Here is a 19,800-nt window from a genome sequence, read left to right as displayed (position 1 = left end):
GAAGAATGCATTGAGTCTCTAATTCAAGTGGAGACTGTAATGCTTCTACTTAAGGCTGTGATGCAGAAGGAGACTGAATTGTCTCTTGTTTTTCTTTGGCTCCCTCAGGTTCTTCATTGAGTCCATCATGTTGTTTCCCAATGGTAGCAGTTAGGTAGTGAACAGTCTTAGCCATAAAATCTTGTAGCTCGAGCTTTGTATATGCTTCTATTGAGACATGTTCAAAAATTTCATTGAGGAACAACATGAAGTTGTAGGCAATTCTCCACCCACTACTAAACTTGTCTTTCTGCTCCACTGCGAGGCGTGTCTAGAAATTTGGTTGGTCTTGATGCTCCCTGATTTTCATAATCGCAGAAACTAACTTGTTTGTAGACCTGTCCATCATGACATATGACAAAGTGAATTTGTGTAGTAAATCATAATGATATGATAAAAGAACACTTACTTGAACACCCCGTGAAAGCCTGTAAATGAGTTGACAAACCAACAATGGTTGTCATCAAGATCCCATACTATCAGGCTCCAATGTGAGCTACATCACCAATAAAGAGCGATAAGATTTATCACAATATTAGGTATTAATTGACACAATATTACAAATAAAAGAGTAAAAGAAAGATTGAGACGATACTTAATTCTCATAATATGGCATAAAGACAACTACCATGCCATCCAAGTCTAAAGGTTGTAGCATTGAACAAACATCATCTACTGTCTTCTTGGTATCACTAAGTACAGCTGAAAGGAGAGAATTGAGCATACAGATGCGATTCTGTACTGATCTAGGAAAGTGAGATCTAACCATACTACAACAATAAATAAACAAATGTTAGAAGCAGATTGAATCAAATGATTGAAGTATCAAGCCAAGAGATGTTCATATCAAACCTGAGGATGGCCATCATGACTTTATCATTAGCCTCTTTCAAAGGGTCGGAGAGGATTGTAACTTCCTCGCTACCAAAAGTCAAAACACGAGGTTGCTTGCTAATGATAACCCTAACCTCAAAAGAGCTCCCCATTTCATCCAATACAGCGGTTACATTAGGACAACTTATGGGTGTAGCAACCAATGTTTCCTTTGGATGCTCCACCACATTATTAATAAATGCCTTAATGATAGATGACATAAATGCATATAGATGCAAGTCTGTATATGTCGACAATGAGGTTTCACCGCCACTCAAATTAAAAATTTGAGCAAGGAGCAAAAAGTAGTTATATCCAACTCTCCACCCACAACTGTGGCCATCATTCTGCTTCACTGCAGGGCATGTTACATACTCTATTTGATCTTCTAAGTCACCTTCCATTTGCATAAGTGCATCTATAGCACCTACCAACTTTCGAGCCGATCTACACATCGAAATAGAAAACATAAATGAATGTGCGCATTGCATAGGATGCATCTCATTGATGTAATTATGACACAAGTAGGTTATACTTACTCTGACACACTGCCATGGATAGATGCTATTGAATTGACAAAGAAACATTGCTTGGCTAAGATGTCCACAATTACCAAGCTCCAATGAAAGTTGCATTATCAATTAAGAATAATTATTATTTGATATAATCCTCCACAATGTAAGAGATAAGCTAGGTAGGGATTGATACTCACTCCTCGTGATATGCAGTAAAGATAACTCGCGCCGCAGTCAAATCAACAGGTTGCAACCACTTAAAAACATCATCTATGGTCTTTTGCTTATTGCTAAGTACACTAGAAACAAGAGGATCGACCATATATGCACATCTCTGTATATATAGGGGAAGTTGTTCTAAAACCATACTGCAATAAAAAGAAAAGAATATTAGTTCATTTGATCCAATGGAAATACAAAAGCATAAAGTCAATAAAAAGTTTGTGTCAAACCTGAGGATGGCTATTATGACCTTGTCATTAACCTCTTTCTTGAAGTTTATAAGGATTGAAATGTCCTCTTCATCGAATAGAAAAGTAAGAGGTTGTTCTCGAACTTGAAACCTAACTTGAAATGACTTCTCCATTTGCTGCAAGGTATGATTATTTTCTAGAGTCATCCGCCGATGGATAGCCAGAGCAGCTTTGCTTTCTTGAGATGAGCTTTCTATATTCTCTACTCCAGCTATGTCCTCCTCATCCTCCTCCTTTCCCTTCTCCTATAAAAGGATAAAATAATTATGAGATTCAAAATTTTAAATTAATTATAAATTTAAAAAGACCTTTAGATGAATAAAGAAAATTAAACATAAGTTTTCATACCTCTACATATCTTCGTGGTTTTTTATGTAACCTTCAGAGGCAAGGTTAGTGTCATATCCATCTTCTTCAGCTTCCTTACTATCGCTGGTGTCCTCACTATCATATTCAGAGCTTTCATCATCTTTCTTGCTCTCATCATACATGACCATCTCTATGTCAGCATTCTCTTCATGTGAGATCGGACCTTTCTTATCATACTTTATTATGAGAGAAGCCACGGTATCAAGGTATTCCAAGCAAGCAGGGATCTCAATAATATTTACATGGTGTCCTTTTCTGATAAGATCTTCAAACAAATGTCCCATTCGACACAATGTGACTTCCCATCCGGACGGCAGCAAAAATTCCATCATACTAATTAAAAGATCAGCACTTTTTGCTGGCCTTTCATAGTGATTTGCATTGTGATGGAGGGGACTTGGAGCTTCATGCTCTTCCAGCAGTAGTTGCAATCTCTTTGCATTTCCTCTTATATTGTTCTTAAGGAGTGATCATTGTAAGGGCTCTTCATGCACAAGAAAAAGGTCTCAAGACTCTGTATCTTGAGACCGCATTCTCTCTTGTCCCTTTTTCTTGAGTATATACCATTGTAAATCTTAAGCTCATTGCCATATTGTTTTTCTAGGGTAGCAGACATTTGTTCCTTGTCATCTTTATCAGCAAATATGACTATGTTACATAGTCCCACTCTACCAATGGTGGTATGTAATATTCTGTCAAGGAGTTCACGAATGTCATCCGGTGATATTTCATAGACAAAGAAAAGCTGAGGCCTCTCCCAACCAGTGTCGTCGGACAAAAAATCATTCAATGAAACTCCCTTGCACTCAACACTCTTTCCAGACTCTGAAATGATTTCATGTATGAAAAAAAAACCCTTGTTCAAAGTTTTTTCTTTTCTAAGAGTGTGCTTATTGATGACTTTTTGTGCATATGCATACACATTTTCCGGAATGTCACTTATCATAGAAGGAGTAATTTTAGATCCATCATCTTCTACCTTCACCCATTTATGCACCCAAGCCTTCTGTTTAGCTGACGGTAAAGCTGATGCCATCTGCCTCACAATGCTATGATCAATTTTACATTGGCTAATTGGAATATTTTTTTCTGCCAACAAATATTCAATTGCACTCTTTACTGCATCACGCTTGACCTGTTGGATGATGCAATCTTCCATGCAATGATCTTTATCCTTTTTGCCAAAAAACCATTCTTTGGACATTAATTTCTATGCAGCAAGACTTGCGTATTTGTTTGGTAAGTTTCTTAAAGGCCTGCACATCCGAGCTGTCATCTCTTTTTTCTCAATCTTCTTTGCCTTGTCTTTAATCAATGATGGAGCCTCATATGTGACATCTCCTTTCTCACATGCAAGACACACGTCTTTGATCTGATGAAAAACTTCATCACTACGAAAAAGTATGCTTGTGTATTCTTGATACCTATCCCTTACTGTCTTAAAGCTTTGTAATCATCTCTGCTCTTTCCTACTTTCCCCTTGGTACAATGGCACTCAAGCATATGTAGAAGTCAACAAGATTATCCGCTTCCACTTTAGTTGCAGTTCTTTTGAAAGTGGTCACAGGAGAATGAAAAGTTCTCCATATGGTCCTAGCTTTGAGCAACATCTCTGAAGTGGAGGTGATTTTTCGTAGTGCATAAATGTCATGATTAAGTCTTTCTGACTCAATCAAATATTTGTTCTCATTCTTGAAGATACAAATGCATGTAGAATAGTAGTGAAATTGAGGCACACTCACGAAGGTTTGATAAGTAATTTCTCCTTTCTTGTATGCATCTCTAGAGCACTCATTACAAGCATAGGCATAATGCTGACCATCTATTGCCTCAAATGTGCAATGAGCTAAGAAATTTCTCTTGGCATCCTTTATATGTCGTTCTGGATCATTCACTGAACTCTGTCCTTCTTGAAGTGAGGGAACTTGTTTTTCGAGGAACTTAGTGAATTGCATCTCAAAATCTATAGGCTGAGAGAAATTGATGGATTGACTATAATCTCCCATGACTAGCCAAAATGCTCTTGGACGGAGTACCAAATTAGAAACAACTAGTTTTTTTCCATCAATCAAAGCCTGAAAAATCTTTTCAGCATAGACAGTATCTAAGGTCTTGCTGTTGGTGAAGACACTTGCTTTGACCACCATTGAAGCATGTATAACTTGAGTCTTCTGGCCCCATATATATCCTGGATCCTCATCTGTCACAGCCTCATTCAAGCGAAGATTTAGGTTCTTCATTGATAACATTTCTACTTCTAGATCTGACTCCATTTTAAGACCCTCCGCATCCTCTTCGTGTTCTTCCTCTTCTCTTCTTTGCCCTTTCTTTGTATATGAACGACCTCTTTTTCGAGTTATAGGACTTGGAATTGTAGCTCATGAAGTACTTGCCTTTTGCATTTGACATCGAGGTTTATTTTTTAGGGGCTCTATGTGAACCGCTTTAGATCACCCTACTTCTTCTTCTATTGCCTCAACTTCAGGTATACTTAAGGGCTTCACTTGTTCTATTATTCCATCAACTTCATGAGTTACACCATCTAAGTGAGTAATACCATGAACAACAGATGTGTGTGCATGTTCTATCTTATCTTATGCATGTCGTGTCTCACTCAATTCAATTTCTATCTGAGATGCATGTGCATGTCCTGTATCATCTGATGCATGTCCTATCTCCACCAATTCAATTCTTGTCTCAGATGTAGATCCCTTGTAAGCATCCATGTGTACAAGACCCTCATCCAATGCTACAATGTGTTCTGTCTCTTTAACTCTAGTTCCTCTCTCATTTGTATTACCATGAACCAGGTCTACATGGCATGTCTCATCACTTCCTTTCTCGTGTGTGGATTCTTGCACCTTAGGTCCCTCCAATGAAGTTGAACCTTGTTCAATGACACCCTGAAAGTATTCAAGGATAATCTTTGACTGCATTTTTCTTACTTCCTCAATGGGAAATTCCTCCCACACATGTTGGAGGATCTCCAATGCAAGAACCAATTCAGGAAACCTAGGTGCTTTTGGCGGCGGCATCACAAAGTGCATTGCATCTTTCTTAGAAAGAAGAAACGATCTGTTTCTCATTCTTGACTTTGTGTAAATCATCATTGTACTGCTATCTTTTTCAATTTTTATTCCTAGTAAGGTGCCCCCTTGAATCAAATTGCTCTTTGAGAAAGATATATTTAATGCCCACTCATCTTTCTCCAACTCTCTCTTTGTCATCACTAGAATGAGATTTCCTTTACTTAATACCAAGAACCATGCTTTCTTTTACAACAGTAGTGTGTTCCTTCCAAGAGGGCTTCCAATCAGGAAATCTCCGGAGCATTTTCTCTTTGTATGTGTCAACAACGGTCCAGTTTGTAAAGTCCTTTGGGGCATAAATTCTTCCATTGTATTTCAGTGTCATACCATTGACAAATGCTGTAGCCTCAAGATCCATCCTATATTCAAGCACAACACAAATTTTATGTACTTTGACAAACTACAATTACTTTGAAAAATCAAAAGTACAATGAGTCCCATTAATACACCTCAAGTTTTTATTCTTCATAATCATATAAGTGTCAATTTCATGCTTTGGGAATAGCCTAAAAGGCTTTACAAGGCTTAGAGCATAAATGTGAAAAAAAATAAGGATTTACAACGATCTCCGAATACAAATTTGAAGTCTGTCAGATATAAGTGCAAAATGCTCTGTCAACTCCCGCAACTGATATAAGTGTAAAATGCTCTGTCAACTCCCACAACTGATACAAATATAATCTGCTATGTCTAGTCCCTTAACTGATTCAACTATAATCTGTCATGTCCACTGATACAACTTTCAATCATCTTGAAAGTTTAAAAACCTTAATCGTTGCTTAAATGGTAGGGTTGTTGTGAGTGTGAAACTGAATGTAAACGAATGGACTGAACTAGTCGGGAAATTTTGAGCATGGCTTTGATTGGTTTTTTTGGAGTTCTCTCCTCTAAGGACAAACTAATCTATGCTAATTTAGACTACACCAACTGTCAAAGCGAAGAAAAGCAAGAAATAATTTCTTTTCCATTGTTCTTTTTAATATCCATTGAGGCTGCGGCAGCGCGCCCTCACTCTCTCTCCCCCCTCTCTCTTGCGGCAACGGCCTCCCCCCCTCTCTCTCTCTCTCCCCACTCTCTCTCTCCCCCCCTCTCTCTCTCGCACGCTATTGCGGCAACGGCAGCGTGCTGCGCCTCCCCCCTCTCTCTCTCTCTCCCCCCCTCTCTCTCTCATGCGCTGCTGCAGCAGTGCACCCCTCTCTCCCTCCCCCTCTCTCTCTCCCCCCCCTCGCGTTGTGCCTCCCCCCTCTCTCTCTCAACCCCTCTCTCTCTCTCGCACGCTGTAGCGTGCCCCTCTCCCTCCCCACTCTCTCCCTCGCGCTGTGCCTCCCCCCCTTCTCTCTCTCTCCCCACTCTCTCTCTCTCCCCCTCTCTCTCTCTCTTTTACCTCTCACCCTCTCTCTCTAAAAGTCTCTCCTCTCTCTCTCTAAAAGTCTCTCCTCTCTCTCCCTCTCTCTTTCTCTCTCTCTCTCTTTTGTTGCCAAGGCAGCAAGACTCTCTCTCTCTTATAATCTCTCTCTAAAAGTCTTTCCTTCACTTTTCTCTCTCTAAGTTCTCTCTCTATAATAAAATTTCAAAGAATACAAATTTTTAAAAAAAGTACCTGGAAAAAAGTTGAGATCTATACTTGTGCTTGCTTTTGCTCTTCCTCCTCTTTTTGCTTCTCCTCTTGCTCTTTCTTGTTGAAATGAGAGAAACAATGAGAGAAGGAGAGTATATATAAGAAAAACTAGGGTTTTAAGTGCTTCTCTCTCATTGGTCCTTCTATATCATTATCTCCTCTCCCATTGGCCTCTCCATTAGATTATCTTCTCTCCCTCTCCCACCCACTCCCATCCTCCCACCCCATTCCCACCCCCACCCCACCTCCCCCATTCCCACTCCCATGCCCACGCCCATTCTTCCACCTTCCCCATTCCCACTCCCTCTTTCACTCCCATCCTCCCACCCCACCCCTCCCACTCCCACTCCCATCCTCCCACCCTCACCCCACCCCCACCTCCCCCATTCCCACTCCCTCTCCCACTCCCATTCTCCCACCCACTCCCATCCTCCCACCTCCACCTCTCACTCCCACTCCCATCCTCCCACCCCCACCCCTCCCCTCCCCATTCCCACTCCCATTCCCACTCCCACTCCCATTCTCCCACCCCTATCCTCCCACCTCACCCCTCCCACTCCCATCCTCCCACTCCCACTCCCACTCCCACGCCCATTTTCCCACCCCCCCACCTCCCCCATTCCCACTCCCTCTCCCATCCTCCCACCCCACCCCTCCCACTTCCACCCCCACCTCCCCCATTCCCACTCCCATCCTCCCACCTCACCCCTCCCACTCCCACCCCCACCTCCCCCATTCCCACTCCCTCTCCCACTCCCATCCTCCCACTCCCACTCCCCACCCCTCCCACTCCCACTCCCATCCTCCCACCCTCACCCCACCCCCACCTCCCCCATTCCCACTCCCTCTCCCACTCCCACTCCCATTCTCCCACCCCCACCCCCACCTCCCCCATTCCCACTCCCTCTCCCACACCCAGTCCCATCCTCCCACCCCCAGCCCCACCGCCCCCATTCCCACTCCCTCTCCCACTCTCCCTTTCTCCCACTACCACCCTCCCACACTCCCTTTCTCCACTTTCCCACTCTCCCTTTCTCCCACTACCACTCTCCCAACTCCCACTCCCATTCCCACATTCCTACTATCAATTCCACTACTACTTATGAATTCTAATTAAAACTATTACTTAAATATTAAATGATATTACTGAAAACACTCATAGGTGAGTTAGGGTTAGGGTTTAGGGTTTGTGAGTTAGGGTTTAGGGTTTGGTGGTTTGGATTTAGGGTTTGGGGGGTAGGGTTTAGGGTTTAGGGTTTAAGGTTTGGGAGTTAGGGTTTAGGGTTCAGGGTTTAAGGGTTAGGGTTTAAGGTTCAGGGTTTGGGGGTTAGGGTTTAGGGTTTGGTGGTTTGGGTTTAGGGTTTGGGGGGTAGGGTTTAGGGTTTAGGGTTTGGGGGTTAAGGCTTAGGATTTAGGGTTTGGGGGTTAAGGTTTAGGGTTTAGGTTTTGGGAGTTAGGGGTTTAGGGTTTAGGGTTTGGGGGTTAGGGTTTAGGGTTTAGGGTTTAGGGTTTGGGAGTTAGGGTTTAGGGTTTAGGTGGGGGTTAGGGTTTAAGGTTTAGGGTTTGGGGGTTAGGGTTTAGGGTTTAGGGTTTGGGGTTTAAGGTTTAGGGTTTAGGGTTTAAGGTTTGGGAGTTAGGGTTTAGGGCTTAGGGTTTAGGGTTTAGGGTTGTTATTGGTTAGGGTTAAGGGTTTAGAGAGTCAAGATTAACATTTACAGTTTAGGGATTAGGGATTATGAGTTAGGGTTTAGGGATTGGGGTTTATAAGTTTAGGTTTAGGTATTAGGGTTTAGGGTTTAAGGATTAGGGTTTAGGAATTAGAGTTTTGGGATTAGGATTTTGGGATTAAGGATTAGGGGTTAGGGTTTACGGATTAGGATTTAGGGGTTTAGGATTTAGGTTTAGGAATTAGGGTTTAGGATCTAGGGCTTAGGGTTTAAGGGTTTAGGAATTAGGGATTAGGGTACAGAATTTAGGGTTTAGAAATTAGGGTTTAGGGTTTAGGAATTAGGGTTTAGGGTTTGGGGGTTAGGATTTAGGGTTTAGGGTTTAGGGTTTAATTAAATTTTTAAACAAGATCTAGATTTTTAAATCATTAATAAAGCAGATTATTGAGAAGAGACTAATGTTCTTTATAATGGTTGTTACAGCTTATTTGCAAAGGAAACTCACAAAGGAGATGGCTATAAAATTTATTCCGAGGATGGAGGTGATTCTGTGTTGCAAAAGAGAAGTAGTTGCATTTGCTACAATCCATGAAAGTTATCCAAATTCTATTTGTCACTTTAGAAGACTTGGCGAAGATAAGGTGACGGTTATCGTATCAAGGATTCTTAGTGCACATGTTGAGCTAAAGCATAAGTGTGGGGATATGGAAATCCTTGGAGATGTTATGCCCTATAATACTTCCAACAAAGCATTTATTGCATGGGACAGAGATGAGACTTATCCAACACATGTCATCAGGAATACAAAGTGCATATCTTTGGATTTTAGAGTGGAAGATATTTTACAAATGTTATCATTTGCAAATAAGAATGTAGCAGAAGGTCAAGTCTTGGGATTTGAACAAGTGGAACACTGGACATTTGCGCAGATGAGAATTCAAAAAGTTACTGATGATGGTATGGATGATAACTCAATGTCATTGGATGGTCCCTACTATGAGGTAGGTAAGGATTTGAGATGGAGCATGCAATTTTTAAAGATTAGAAAGACTCGGCATGTGGTTTTTAATGATAAACATAATGTATACTACAACATCAAAGAATTGAAAGAATATGCCAATGTACCAAGCTCTATTCCTTCAGAGATGGATGATTCCAATGCACTCAACTATAGCACTGACGTCTTATCAGAAGTTGATGAGTTCATTGGTACCGAGAAAGAAAAATATTTCACAAGTGATGCCTTATCCGGGGTGGATGAGTTCATGCACATTGAGAACTTGGGCAAAGATGTCAAAAGTGATATATTTTCAAGCATGGATGGCTTCATGGATACTGATAAAGTTCTTGGAGTCAAACCAAGTAACTGAATTATGGAAATCATGCATGATAGTATAATGAGTGATGTTCTCTCTGGAGTAGAGGAGTTTCAAGACTATGGAGTTATGAAATCCATAGAAAGTGCATCAATGAGTGATGTTCTCTCAAGAATAGATGAGTTTGAAGATCATTCTGGACACTCTATCACCACTGACTATGGAGTTATGAAATCCATAGAAAGTGCATCAATGAGTGATGTTCTCTTAGGAATAGATGAGTTTGAAGATCATTCGGGACACTCTAATGCCATTGTGACAAGTGGTTCTATGATTGTATCAAAAGTAGGGATGAGATCAACAAAGGACTATTCGGTATTTGACTTTGATTGTGAAATAGTAAATGTTACAAATGGTTTGATGAATGTATCAAAAGCAAGGATGACATCAACAAAGGAATATTCAGTATTTGACTGTCAGAGTGATAAGATCAAGGATGCAACATCTCATGAAAACAACGTGACAAATAAATCTTACAAGGAGAACTACACAAATCCAAATAAGAATGTACAGAAGGTCCCAAAACGGACATATAGATGCATGAAAAGACAACGAGTCCAGGCAGATCCAGAAAAGCAACCAAAGAGAATAAGAGTAATGAATGAAGATGTTATGCTAAAAGCAATGCGATCTACATGCTGTAAGCGTACATGTATGTGATCCATTAACTTACATGACATCAAGGGTTGTAGAGAACATGTCTGGCAAAGGAAAGGAAGCAGAAGAAATGAATACCTACTCACGAGATTGTCTTGCTTTCTTGTAAATGATAAGAGAAGGCAAAGTTTAGGACAGCAAATAAGGCCTCTTATAAATGGAAAAAGTATATGCAATAATGCATATCGCATTATTACACGATTATCACATGGCACATATTGGAATTTGGCTAATAAAGCAAATTATGGAGTTAAATTTAACATTCATGGAAACATAGGAAGGCCCAAAACAAGAGCCTCAACGGTTGTGGCAACAGCAATTTTGAAAGATTACATTTATGAAAATGCTTTACCGCAACCCCACCTATCAGAAATGCATCTTCCGATAGGTTTGACAAAAAAAGAAGTATTTAACTCTATTGGAGAAACATAGAGGCAAAGAGGGCATAAACCGGCATCTTTTCATACTTTGTATACTCTTTGGAAAAAAAGCTTTGGACATGTTAAAATCCCAAAGAGGCAAAAAATGTCAAAGTGCAACGACTGTGATGATCTAAAGTGAGCACTTGAGAGTGCAACATCTCCAGAACAGAAAGAAGCTTACAAAAAAAAGAGAGAATTTCATCATGGACTTGTTCGACATTCTAGAATAAAATATGCATTTTGGAAGGAGCAAGCTCTTTCTCACCCAAATGAGTACATGTGCGTTATTGTAGATGGTATGGATCAAAATACAACAACATTACCTTCATTCGTTAACACTCCACCTAAGCTACAAGGAAAATACTTTTTAAAGACACATCTATGTGGAGTGTTAGTGCACGGATTTAAGTTTTTTGCAGACATATGGATTGATTCCTTGCATCTACATGATAGCAATCAAGTTGTAACATCCATTATGAAGGCAATTCACAATGTACATGCAGAAAAAGGTCGCCTACCAGCAACTTTGAGAGTACAAGTAGACAATTGCGGACAAGAGAATAAGAATGTACTCTTCTTTGCATTTTGCTCAATGCTAATCGCTCATAGAATCTTCAATGAGATTGAAGTTGGGTTTTTGTTGGTTGGGCACACACATGAGGATATCGATCAGGTATTTAGCACAGTTTCAAGAGAACTAAAACACAAGGACATGGAGACAATGGATGACTTGATAAGAAAATGTGGGAGGCAAGTTGGTGGCCGTAAGGAAGGAATAATATGCTCAATGGTTGAGAGGATGTATGATTGGAAGAGCTTTATTCTACCTTTCATACAAAAAGGTGGTGATGCTCTGATAGGTCATAGCGCTCTACACTATTTTCGCTTTTTCTTAAAGGATGAAAAACCAGTGATGCAATGGCAACACTATTCTCTTGATACAAAATGGGAACCTAAAGAACCTTACTCTCTCTTAACTTCAATCCCGAGCAAAGAAATGCATCCAACATGGGCTCCTATAAAAGAATTCAGCGAGAAATCCAAAGGTGAAATAGAAGGCTTAAAAGCTTAAGACCTACCAATTGATAAAGGACCTTGCAAAAATGTGAGAAGATGATATTAAGGCAGAACGGCCTTTATTTTGGCCAAATGTTGGTAATGACTTGCATCCAGCATGTGGTCTCTTTGAAAATGAGTTTGAATCGTTGCTCCCACATCCATATTGTGGACCCAAGAAGAGAGAGTTTATGCCACAAATAGACATAGATGTCCATTATTTTATTGCAGTTCGACCATCGGATAATGAACATGAGAACATGAAGTTTTGGGTTGCGAAAGTAGTTGACGTGAGCATGGATGACCGGGGGAGAGCTACAACATTTACAGCGGTATGGTATGAGCTAAGGGGTAGGAAGGAGAACCAAGATAACAGTACATTGTATAGTAGTTGTCTGAAAAAGGAATGGGTCCCAAACCATGAAGCAATTTCAAGACTTTCCATAGAGACAATCATAGTATCCTGCAAATCAAGGTCAAAGAAAACAAAGAAACACATGGGGTATGATGTAGAAGACAAAATAAAATTACCGCAACCAATTATTATGCACATTACAGAGTTCATAAAGATGCTCGCCCGGGAGGAAGTAGAAGGAGATAGCGCAAATGAAGAATGCCCATGATAACACCATTCAAATATCAAGAAAGAGTGAAGGTGGTGGTGGTAGTCAAATGAGAGTGAATAAAGATGGCACCCAAGCGACAAGTGACGACAGAAAGGACATTCTGAACAAGCAAATGTTTGGATCGCTCATTTCTATGATCATGATAGAAGAGGACATTCAAACAAGCAAATGTTTGGATCACCCATTTGTACTAAACTCATTGTAAAGGAAAAATTAAATTATTGAAAAGGCCACAGGAGATCCTTTGTACAAAGACTCATCCAAACCAATATTTGTTGTAAAACTTATGACATGATAATGTAAAATTGCAAGCATATCTATTGCTATTTTTTGGAGTACAAAAGAGGCTTCCATCATGTCTCATGTCTATATAAACCTTTTAGTTTCTTGAATATTCAAGAGTGTTATAGTTTTCTGCATTGAAAGTAAAAAGATTCTTACAGGTCTCTTATGTATACATTTTTAAAATGTTGTAAATCCTCAATAGCATGGTTTTTCATGGATTTAAACTAATAACTTGGTTTTTTTATTTTAAGAATATGATTCTTATAAACAAGAAATACAAATTTAGGATTTAATAGTAGTTTTTGCATTATTTGTACAACATTGTAGAGAGATATTTTGAAATGTATTATGTGAAAATGATAGTGCCAGAAAGTAAACTTTTGATTCTCAAATGACAGTTTCATAAAGTAAACTTTTCATTTGGGAAGGATTTTAAGGAATAGTCCAAAAGTAGACATATGAGTCCAAAATTAATGAAATAAGTGTTTATTACAGTTACTTTAGAAAACACAAATGGACTCGACTTCTACGGCTTGTGCTTTTGTCATCACCAAGGACACCACTCTTCTTTCAAAGGATAATGCATGCCTTGTCACAACTGAGTGCTCTCAATGGAAGCAAAACGGAAGAGGGAGAGAGAGAGAGAGAGAAACAGAGAGCCACACAAGTTTTTGGTGGGTGCAGAACATCCTAATCTTCTTTTTCGTTCATTTATATATGTGTTTGAGTATTGTACATAACTGGGGTAAAGGCACAATGACCTTTAACCCCCACAACCTCCCACTTAAAGGACAATGTGCCTTTAAGGGAGATCAACCAATGAGCATACTATCCAATGCCTATCAATACATGACAATACTTAGACCGCTGACTAGGTAGACTCTTCGTTCGCATATTTGCAGGATTATCATCTGTATGAACCTTGACAAGCTCTATGCGCTTGTCGTCAAGTACCTCCCTAATGAAATGGTACATGACCTCAATGTGTTTGGTCTTTGCATGAAAGACCGGTGGCTGAATAGCACTCATGGAATCACTACGCAATGTCTGTACACCTGTATGAATCCCCAAATCTCCCACTGGCCGATCAAGCCATATAGCCTCCTTGCAACCCTCTGTGGCTGCAACATACTTAGCCTCTATGGTAGACAAAGCAATGCACTTTTGTGCTTGAGACATCCATGACATTGCACCACCTGCAAAGGTGAACACATAAGTAGAAGTGGATCTCCTACTATCCACATGCCCTACATAGTCTGAATCTGTGTACCCAAGTACAAGCATGTCTCCTCTACCAAAGCAGATGCACATCTCCTTGGTACCTTTCATGTACCTCATCATGCACTTAACTGCCTCCCAATGCCTCTTTCCTGGATTAGCCATATACCGGCTAAAAACTCCCACTACAAATGCAATGTCTAGTCTAGTAGCTATCATAGCATACATAAGACTCCCAACCGCTGATGCATAAGGAACCTTGGCCATCATGGCCCTCTCCTCATCTGATTTGGGGCCATCTGTATGACTCAGTTTCACAGATGGAGGCAATGGAGTACTCACTGCCTTCCCCACCTCCATATTGAAACGCTGCAATACTTTTGTAACATACTCCTTCTGTGAAAGCCAAAGGAGTTTCCTACTCCAATCACACATGATGCGCATACCAAGAATATGGCCTGCAAGTCCCAAATCCTTCATATGAAAGGCCTCATGCAACTTCACCTTTAATGCATCTAGCTCATAAGTATTCTTGCTAGCCAAAAGCGTATCATTCACATATAGTGCCAGGAGTATCAGGCTATTATTTATTATCCCTTTTAGTGTAGAGGTAGTGATCAATTTCACTCCTTCTAAAACCCTGGGATCGAATGAAAGCATCAAACTTCTGATACCATTCTCTAGGTGCTTGCTTAAGACCATAGAGACTCTTCTTTAGCTTGCATACTAAATGCTCTTTGCCCTTTTCTTCAAAGCCTTCCGGCTGCACCATGTAAATTTCCTCATGCAGATCCCCATGCAAGAAAGCTGTCTTGACATCCATCTACATAAGCTTCATATCCTCTGCTGCCACTAGGCCAAGCATGCATGCACCATGTAAATTTCCTCATGCAGATCCCCATGCAAGAAAGCTGTCTTGACATCCATCTACATAAGCTTCATATCCTCTGCTGCCACTAGGCCAAGCATGCATCTAAGTGTGGTCATCTTCACAACTAGATAGAATATCTCATCAAAGTCTACATGCTTCTCTTGCTTGAACCCTTTAGCGACCAAACAGGCCTTATACCTAGGCACATCATCACATGTGACCTTCATCTTGTAGACCCATTTACAGAATCTAATAAGGATTGCAATGCATCCAAATGGCCTATAAATTATCCATTGCAACCCAATGCACACCATGAATGAGTGCACATGGCTCAAACTACAACCAGAGTGATCTGCATAAGGTATGCTCAAGAAATCATGGTCCCACGGCAATGACCGCTATTGAAAATAGAACCTGAGATGCCTCAAAACATGGGCACCATTGCATAATCAGACTCAGCAAGACAATCTACAAATATCTCTCTTCTGTTGAAACTCCAAAATCCCAACTAATGAGTGAGAAATGGGAGTCAACACTTATCCACTATCATGTGGCATAAATCTAAGGTTTCAAAACCTTAGAATGAAAAATGCATAATAGAGAGACGAAATCAATACACAGAGATCTATAACTCTGAAAATACTCCACCGAATCATGCAAGAACTGACAAGTAGGGGTTTTTAGGCATCTGGAACGCAATGGGACAGACGGTTTTGGAAACCGTGGTCCCAATCACTAGGTCCAACACACGGACTGAAAAATGTTTTTAAAAACTGAACTATTTGTAAACTCCACCGGAGTGCAAATGATGAGCAACATAGAAGTTTTAGGACCTCTTGAGTCCACCAAAACTGACAGATCTGCAAATGGTTGCTCCAAACTTGAGTTCCAACACCCGGGAAAAAAACGTTGAAACTGACACAGTGAGCCAGAAATCCAATGAAATGATCCCAAATTCAAGAATGAAGGTGTTTCCAAGCTCTTGAAGTGAAATGGACACCAAAAGAGGCAATGGTTGCCTCTACAAGTCAATACGGAGTCTCTGTCATCGAACGGAATAGGAAAAAGCTCCTTTTTCTTTGAAAACACTTAATAGGATCTCAAAACCACTTCACAAAACCAAAGTGACTTTTCCAAAGATTCCTTCAAGGTCTTTGCACACATGAATGCAAGTAAAGTCACCCACAAAGCTTCCCACAGAGCTTCTCCTTTCTCCCATAAAGCTGCGAAGCTTCCAGGCATTCATGCACGCTCAGCTAGATCAAACACCCGGGCTCTGATACCAGTTGAGAGTGCTCTAAACGGAAGCATAACAGAAGAGGGGGAGAGAGAGAGAAATAGAGAGCCACACAAGATTTTGGTGGGTGTAGAACACCCTAATCTTATTTTTCATTCATTTATATATGTGTTTGAGTATTGTACATAACCGGGGTAAAGGCACAGTGAACTTTAACCCCCACAACAACTCCTTTGGTGACGGAGTCAACTACAAACTGATCATCCCTACAAAAACATATGATGCTTTCTTTCATAATGCATTCCTTCATGGCCTCCTGTAGAACCTTTATTTCCTCTTCATCATCACTATCAACCATGATATTATCCTCAAGTATGTTGTAGGGCTTGGCAACTTACAAGAGGTGATCAAATCTGGCATATCCACCATCTAAGCTCAAGAATGTCAAAATGCCAAATATTTTAGTCAGACCCATCAGTGCCTCATCTTCTTTGTGAATAACACACACAAATCTTCAATTCCAAATTGAACACTCATCAATGGAATTCTTAAGATTGGCCATCTCTATCATATTCAAAAATGACAAAAGAACAAACTGTGATGGAGACAGTGTGGACTGCATTACACCTTTAATTAACTTCCCAAATGTAGCTTTATTCCAATCAATGTTTTTCGCAAATCCTTGTGTAGTGTCAAGCACACACAAGCTGATTACAAGTCCATCTGGAAAGTGTCATGACAAAAACTTGTCACCTTTCATTTCCATATTGATAAGAGAGACCGTCCATGGAAAACACTTTTTTGACTTGACACTGTCATCAGTTCTTGCTTCTATTAACCATTCAGCATAGCTAATTGCAGTTAGTGGGAATTCAAGTGTTGATCTGCCAACCTATAGCTTTTCCTTTAGCCATGTATCACAAATTCCATGAAATCTTTGAAAAGCAACGAAAGTAATACCAAAATACCTTGCAAAGTTATCCCATGTTCCAAAGGTGGGATTTGGATGTCGTGAGGTGAATACTTTCATAAGCTCCTCTCTAAGTGCTTTGTCTTGCTTCATTCCCAATGCCCTTTGAGCCATGTCGGTAGCTTCCTTGTCTTGATTGGACTTGATGAGTACAATGTCTCCCGACTCTATCTCCTCTTGGATCTTTCTCACGCTATCATCATCCAATCCCAACAAGTGTCTCATATATGTTATGGTTGGTTGACGACCTCTCTCTTGCACTGATCTCAAAATTTGTATCCATTTTTCATATATGTCATCCTCATAGGTCACCATATGGGTGTCTTTGGTGGCAAAGTTGGCACCCATTGACACATTTGCAATTGACACAAAATTCTGAAAAGAAAATCATAAACAATACATACAATAGATGAGATTGAGTCAGACATCCATAGCATTGAACTTTCAAAATTGATGACAATATGATTATTCTCACTTAAGAGAGAGTGGCACTAGTGCCATTCTCATGATCCTCTCTATGAATAATGGCACTAGGACAACTCTCTCTTTTGTGAAATAACTAGATCCAATCTCCAAAATAACTTATATCTTGAATTGAAAATATACTTGAAAATTTCATGAACAAATATAGCAATAAAAAGAGAGGAATACTTACATCCCAATTTTGGCGATCTGCATGACCTTTCACAAGTCCTAGGGCCGCCGGCTTATTTGGTCATCCAAATGCAATCTATTGGGACCTTAAATGCTATAAGATGTCAATGTATGGCTGGTTCTTTAGAACTATTTGAGCCTCCATGTTAGCCATCGATGATATCTTGCAACTCACACCGATCGGAGCATTGACAACAATGTGTGACTTCATCCTTGTATAGAAGCTCTTCCTTGCAGTAAACACCTCTCCTTGTGGTGCAGTTTCCATGAAAAATTTTGCTGCAAGTATTGAGTGCTGACCTGCAAGAATCCAATAATTATATTCCCATAATCTTTCTTTCTATGCCTCATCCTTGCACATTGGAGTCTTTGAGTGCATGTGGAATAGCATGAGATATGTGCATGTTGCCAGGTGTTTTGACATAGTAGCAAATTTGTGTACCAATTCATTGACATAGGAAAGAGTCAAGGTTCTGTACACATATTGACTTCGTGCTTTATGGCAATTCACAACCGAAACCGACACCTCGTACTCAAGCCCAAACGGGAAATACTCTGCATAATCCATAAATCCTAACAAGCTAGTATCCTTCTTCTCAAATTTTTCAATTTTCTTTTGGATTGCTTTATAATCAATATTTTTCATTGCTTTCTCATGTAGCACTATTCTGTCTTCTATTCTAGACACATTTGCCTTGTCCCCAAGAGTGCTTGTATCCCTAGTCATATCTTTGTCGAACACCTTCTCTTTAACTGTTCCAGTGCTAGACAGTGGACTTGACTCTTTCTCCTTAGCTTTCTCCTTGCTTTTTTCTTCAATTCTCTTGACTTTCTTTGATCTCTTATTACTCATGGCATTATCTTCCTTTAAGGTCTTTAACACTATAGAAAAGGCATCCAAGATTTGAGTGTTGTTTAAATTCTCATGGTCAATGGTCCATCCCTTGGATTCCATGGAGTGATCCATATTGGATATCATCCTAGCATTGTCATAGCAAGTGGGATCCAAAAGATACACTGTAGAACCATCAGGACAAACCTCAAGACAATCTGTTTCTTGGACTTTAGTTGCCACTATCTCTTTAACCTCCCCCACATCTTCAAATGAAGTTTCTAGGAGATTAACAAAACAATGGATCTTCTTGAGCCACTGCAATTCACTACTGAATATGTCCAAGTATCATCCCTTTCCAGCAGAGATTCCATCAAAAGTTCTCACCTCTAAAACCTTTATCTTTCCTTTAGCCCCATTCCTGCATGAGAAATTAGAGAGAATTGTATGGGAGAGTTATATTTAAAGATTTATACTACTAATAATTAGAGATAAGAGAGAAAATAAGATCATTTTGGGGGAGATTTGAACTACTAATAGTCTCTAGAATATGATTTTGAAATGGTTAATTCATTTGGTTGAACTACTTTCACCATGTTTTTTGGTTGGTCATTGTTGCCAATCTACTTAAGGTTGACTTAGAATGAGATGGCACAGGTGCCATTAAGACCAATGTGCATTTGTGTATAATGGCACTGGTGCCACTGAATATGTTATTACAAGATTTCTCCTTGCAACCTCCATTACAATATATACCATAGCAAATCTAATCCATGAGAGTTTGTGGATAGTGGCACTGTGCCAATGTCTCAAAAATGTTATGCATGAATATTCCACATCTGTATCCATCTTCCCTATCAGCATGGCACTACTACCAATCTACATAACACTGACATAGACATAGAATGAGAGTGGCCATTAAGTTATAAATCCTAAAACAAAGGACTCGACTA

At 40.0% G+C, this 19,800-nt stretch overlaps 1 pseudogene; it reads right to left on the bottom strand.

Annotated features, from left to right (window-relative positions):
- Positions 1–18,982, bottom strand: part of LOC147887905 (serine carboxypeptidase II-1-like) — a 76,628-nt pseudogene extending 57,646 nt beyond the window's left edge.
- Between the last annotated feature and the right edge of the window lie 818 nt (positions 18,983–19,800).

The sequence above is a fragment of the Dipteris shenzhenensis genome, chromosome 22 (assembly GCF_047967505.1).
Source record: "Dipteris shenzhenensis isolate YYH24624 ecotype China chromosome 22, Dip_SZ_1.0, whole genome shotgun sequence".
NCBI classification, from domain to species: Eukaryota; Viridiplantae; Streptophyta; class Polypodiopsida; order Gleicheniales; family Dipteridaceae; genus Dipteris; species Dipteris shenzhenensis.
The sequence above is the reverse complement of the archived record's forward strand: the minus strand, read 5'-3'. Positions and strand labels throughout refer to the sequence as shown.